The following is a 7025-nucleotide window of genomic DNA, read 5'->3' as shown; positions in this document are numbered from 1 at the left end:
TGTATATCTCTCGATAATAGTAATAATGTCAAAACTGAGAGATGCCCACATATCTCTCGGTGTTTTCTCTTTTAAAATTAGTAGATATCGAGAGATTTGTGGACATCTTTCGGTAACAAATTAAGATCAGTACCGAGAGATATGTGTATATCTCTTGGTAAAACTTTTATAATTAACATAAAAACCCTTTCTTTTTCGATTACTTCTTGTGTTTGCCTCCCTCCCTTCTCCCGATCTCCCTTCTCGTGATCGAGCTAACTGTAGACGGACCAACGACGCCCACAAACGACGCCGACCCACGCCCACGGACCGGTGACGCCCACGATCTCCTCTCGTCGCGCCGCATCTTCGTTCTCCTCTCGTTGCCGATCTCCGTCCTGTTCCTACATCTGTCGCGCCTCTTCGTCGACTTCTTCAACTTCAAGGTTAGTTTAATTAATTTATATTATGGTTAGATTTGTGTTAGATTTCCTCCTTTTGTTTAGTTATTTTAGGTTTGATTGTTTTTGACAAAGATGATAAGTTTGATCAACTTGAAATATGTATTGTTATTTATGCATTGATTTTATGAATGAATTGACTTTTAAGTTGATAACAAAAATAGTAGATTTTAGTTAGATTTTGTAAGCATTTAGGTTAGATTTTCAATCTAATTGATTAATTAGGGTTTGATTTTGATTTTGAATATGATTGCTTCATTTATGATGATTCTAGGGTTTGATTTAATTTGATGAATTTGTTTGACTTGATGAGTATAAAATTTTGATTTTAAATCTGATTATTCATTTATGATGATTCTAGGGTTTTATTTAATTTGATAAATCTGTTTGACTTGTTGAGTATAATTAGGATATTAGTAGTACTATTGTTTGACTTGATTAATTAAGGTATTATACTAGATTAATTAGGATATATATATGGAGAACCGACCCACATTTTAGGCTATATATATGAAGAACAGGGTAATGTAAGTCTAATTTATATTTAGATAATGCTAAGTAAATATTAATGCGGGTTGTTTGTCATCTTATTAGAAAGATGGAAGTATCCGATAAAACTTGGATGAGATTACGTCAAGATCATCCAAAATACTAGGAAGAGGTTGACAAATTCATCGAGTTTGTAGTGAGTAGTACAAGACGACAAACAGTGAAATGTCCTTGCGTGAAATGTTTGAACACGACTTTTAAGGAATAGTCGATGTGAAGACTCACCTCATAATTTATAGAATAAATCTTAATTATGAATTCATGTATTTTCATGGAGAAAAGAGACTTACTACTAATGTGGTTTCTGATAATGATGATTTCGGTGACTTGGATGATAATGATGATGGTCAATCGGATGATGGTGTGTCGGAATTCAATGATACTAGAACTGAGTTTAATAATACAGTCAATGAAGAGATCAATGAAGAACATTATATGCAAGATTTTATACACTATATGTTCTCCAACGTTAATGATGGCTCGAACAACCATGAACCATTCGAAGATGCACAAAGATTCTATAAATTACTTAATGATTCTAAATGGCCTTTGTATGAATATGTGCTCGAATAACGAAATCATCAACATTACTGAAACATATTCACATAAAGAATGTCGGTCAATTGACAAACGCTTCGTTCAATATTTTTCTACGTCTACTTAAGGAGGCAATATTATCAATAGACGTTGATTTGTCAAACTCATACTACAAATGTAAAAAGTTATTCTGTTATCTTTCGGTATTTCTCTGGTGGACATTACCGAGAGATGATCTGTTATCTCTCGATATTTTCTCTTTAGACATTGACGAAAGATGATCTATTATCTCTCGGTATTTTCTCTTGAGGGCAATACTGAGAGATCTTCTAATAATCTTCGGTATTTTTCTCATACCAAGAGATTTACAAATCTCTCGGTAAACACCTAAAAAGATTTACCGAAAGCGGCTATACCAACGAATGTCGAGGGCTTTCTAATCTTTTGGTATTGTGTTATACTGAAAGATATAGGGTCAATACCGACATTTTTTACTCTCAGTAATGACCTTTTTCACTAGTGACAATTGTAACATTTACATTATTCAAAACATTTCTAACATTTATAATATTCAAAACCTTTCTAACATTTACAATATTCAAACTAGGTCATTGATCAAGATAAACAAGATTTTGCTTCCAATAGAGTTTATAATGAAAAGTATAATAGGCAAAAAGAATAATACTTTATATAGATCAAAAAAAATATGTTTAGAATACTCCATTGAACATACAGAATCAACTTCTTAACCATACTACAAACACCCAATATTCTCTTTGTAGTCTTAATTATGGTGTTCACTGGTTCGGTTTCGGGTTATTCGAGTTACTCAATTTGGGTTCTTCAAATTTTATTTTTTTAAGCAAATTCAAAAATTGAACTGAATATTGAAATTCGATTCTGTTTATTCGAATTCAGACAGATATCCGGTTCATACCAAATATTGAACACACTTATACAATTGTATTATTTATTTCAATAATTACACTTGCACTTTTTTATATCTTCACTATCAACAAATTTTAGGGTTTAAATTTTAAAGATTTGGAAGGGTTAGCGACTGACCTAATTTAATATATAATAATTTCATCTAATAAAATATATAATATATATAATAAAACATATAATATAATAAAAATAAATAATAATAAATGAATTCGGTTTTCGGTTTGGTTTTCGAATTGAAATTTCAACTCGAAATCAAACCGAAAATCATATTTGAATTCAAATTAGTTTAAAATTCAATTCAAAAACCGAAAATGAAATTTGATTTTGATTATTTGAATTCGGTCGGATATTCGGTTCAGACAAAATATTGAACACATATAGTCTTAATATAGTAGTAAAAAGAAAAAGTAAAAGATTAACAGTTCGAAAGTCATTAGTTGTTTACCATTTCGAGGTTGAAGAAACATCGAACAGAGATTGAAGATCGAAAATCATAGGCGGCGGGAAGGCTAAGGTTTGAATGTTTTTGAGTAATAATGGATTTTGAAAAGGCGCTATAGAGAAAGTGGAAGGGCAATGAGAGAAGGGAGAGGGACTAGGGTTAGTGGGAAGAGGAAGAGAAATGTGCACTGTTTTTTTTTTAAAGAAAAGATTTTTTTCCACGTTGGCTGCCACGTGAGGAGTCGACGGGGAGTTCCCTATATCATTATTCTTGTTTCTCATATACTATTGCTAATTTGAAATGTAGTTATATTGCTAAATGGGCTTTACTCAAAATACATATTTTATAATTTCTTGAAAATTGGTGTTTTTTTAATTTTGTTTTGTATATTTGGTATGAGGGTAAAAAATTAGCTTTATTTATAATGGATTATTTTGTTAAATAAAAATGAAAAATGATAATGTGAGAAATTTTATGAACATAATTAAAGTAAATATATATAATATTTATTGCTAAATTTAATTTAATTTGTTCACATATGGATTGATTTTGACCTCTTAATTATTGCAAAGTCATGTAACTTTTTGTGCATAATACAAATTATATAAGATATAAGTGGTATAGAAGTATAATTAAATTGTAATAAGGTATAAATAGTATAGGGTTATTTTAAGTTGTATAAATTATTATGGTTTGATATGAATTATAAAAAATGGTATAAAGTATATATAATTTTAAATTTTATATATAATATAAAAATGTAAGTAAAAAATAATATGATTTTATATTTTCAATTAATTAAAGTGAAAAGATGAAGTATAAATTGTATAAGTGTATAAATGAGTAAAACCTAACAACACTATAGGTATAATTTTTATTATACCAATAGTATAATATCTCATGTACCAAACATTGTCTCAATATAAATAATTAATAATATTGTTTTATGTTATTTTGTACAATAATTAATAATATTGTTTTACATTATTTTTTGACGAAACATTTATGAATTGTACTCATAGTTAATTTTTGTTGTTTATTTTGATGTATTTGTGTAAGTAAAAACCTTATTTTTCAAGAAATATTTATCAGTTTCTTTTTATAAAATTTTGTTTTAATTTAAATAGTTAATTATTTTTGTTATTTAATTCTTAAGAATCACATGCATTTATATTATATAAATTTTAATGTGTTTTTGTTAAAATAAACACGTTCAAATTTACATACACAAATGTTAATTAGATTTATTTCTGATTAAAGGATATTTAAAATTTATGTTATAATATTGATTTAGTGTTTTAAATATTAATTTTGTGAAGTCTCAAATAAGAAAATCAGTGTAAATATGATTTTTTTTTAAATTACACTTAAAAAATTATAAATATATTTATAAATGACTTAATTTTGGTGAGATTGAGATTATGAATGAAAACACAATCTTTTAAATTTTGAAAAAAAAAAGTTTTAAATTTAGAGTTTAAAGGATAAAATTAACATTATAAATAGAAACATGACAAATATGACCAAGTTTAGAGAGATTGTAATAGATAGTTTATTAAAAAATCAATATAAATATAAATTAGTTATAAAAAAGTGTAATAAATTATAAATAAATTGTACGCTGAAAATCTTAACATATTAGTTTATGAATATAAAGTTTTTTTTATTCATATATATCTCTTAAATTGTTAATATGTGAAGAGAAATTTGTTCTTCTATCACTTTCAAAAATATTATTTTTATAATATTGTGTTTCTATATATTAAATTTATTTTTAAAATCACATCTAAGTAATATTTTATAACCTATTTATTAATATAGTGTAAGAATAAAATTAAATTAAATGAGATATCAAGTTAATTCTCTAAAAAAAACATAATATTTCTTAATATTAATTTTTCTGTCATGCTAATTCTTTTTAAAAATAAATAATAATAATATTTCTCTACATTAATTTTTTTCAATAACTAAATTAAAACTCTATATATCTATTTTACTTTAAAAATATTATAATAATATTTTATTTTACAAAATAAATATATTTTATTAAAAATCGTTATTTTAATATTAAAAAAACTATTATTTAAAAGTTATATAAACAATTTTTTTAAACAAAAAAATTATATATTTTAAAGTTAAATAATAATAAAGGCTATTTATAAGTTTTATTTATATTATTATATAATATATATAATAATAATAATAATAATATTTAATAAAATTTGAACCAATAAATTATAATAATATAATAAATTAATATTTCATAATTTTATTTATTATGTTATTTAAATTGTTATAAATTTATTTTTATATTTTTTTATTAAATATTTTATAATTATAAAAATAGTTTAAATAATTATATAATTTTTATTAAATAATATTGGAATTATATTAATGATGATTTTAAATATTTATTTTTATAAAAATTTAATTACTAACTTTAAATTATTAAGTTTTTATTTTATTCTATTAACAACATTTAAATTTAATATTAATTGATGGAATTTAATAACTAATATTATTTATAGTTTAATAGTAATTTTTTATTTTATAAAATATATATGTTTTTACATTTTTATTTAATTTAATATTTTAACTATTTTATAAAAAAAAATAGAATATTTTAATTTAAATAATAATAATTAATATTATTTATAAGTTTTATTTATATTATTACATAATATATATAATAAATAATTTTTTTTAAAAAAAAATAGTAAAAGTTAAATATAAAAATATATTTACAATATATATAATATTTAAATAATTTTAAACCTATAAATTTTAAAAATTATTAAATAAATAAGGAATATTTAAAAAAAATTATATTTATTTTATTTTATTAATTTATTTTATTTTATTAATTAAATTTAAAAGTAAATTTTAATATTTGGAGTTGGATATTGGTAAACATATTCCCGACGTTTCTTTCCATACGCTATAAATGAAAATGAATTGATTAGACAAAGAAATTCATTAACAAATAAATACTGTAATATTAATATTTTATTTCTTCTTTTATTAATTAAATTTGAAAGTGAATTTTGTTTATTTATATTTTAAAATATAAAAAGAATAAAAATTAATTAAAATTAAATTTTAGATTAAAAATCATTACTCAACAAATATTTAATATTAAAAACAACAAGTTAATTTACAAATATTATTATATGAATAAAAATATAAAAAAATATTAGTTAATTATTGAATTAGTTATTGATAAAATATTTTATTTTTAAAATATATTATATTATAATTTAAAAAAATAAATTAATACTAATTCATTTTATATATTTCTTTTATTATACATATTATTATTTCAATATTTTATTGGTTATAAATTATATAATATTATATATATATATAATTTTTTAATATATATTACATATTATATTATTGAATTATATATTATAATAATAGTTTTAAATATTGAAAACAATATTTATTATAAATAATTTTTAATATAATACATTTATAAAATAATTATTTTTAATTATATATTTATTTTACTAATTATTATATTCTAAAATATTTTTTATATAACATTTACATTATCCAATAAATAATTAATAATTTATTTTAAAATATTAAAGTTATTTTTTTTATTAATTAAATTAATTAAAAATATTTATAATATATAAGATACTTTAATAAATATAATAATATTTTGATATTATTATTATTTTATATTATACAAATAATTAATTCGTTATTAAAAAAATATCTGAATTTTATTATGCCTAATTGAATAAACAATATTTTTTAAAATATTAATTAAATTTAATATTTTTATAAAAAAAAAATTATAAATAAATGAAAATTCATTTCTAATGTGAAATATATAATAGTATTTCAAACATTATTTATATTGTATAATCCATATAATATATATATATATATATATATATATATATATATATATATATATATATAATTACAAACTCATTAATTCAATTTGTATATAAAATAATTAAGAATATTAGTTATATTTTAACTTAATTAATTAGTATAATATATATATATATATATATATATATATATAATTTTATCTGTGTTTAAAAAAATATAATTTTATAACAATTATTATATTATAATTATATTTTTTATAA

Source organism: Impatiens glandulifera, chromosome 1, assembly GCF_907164915.1.
Source record: "Impatiens glandulifera chromosome 1, dImpGla2.1, whole genome shotgun sequence".
NCBI lineage: Eukaryota > Viridiplantae > Streptophyta > Magnoliopsida > Ericales > Balsaminaceae > Impatiens > Impatiens glandulifera.
This window is presented reverse-complemented; position numbering follows the sequence as displayed.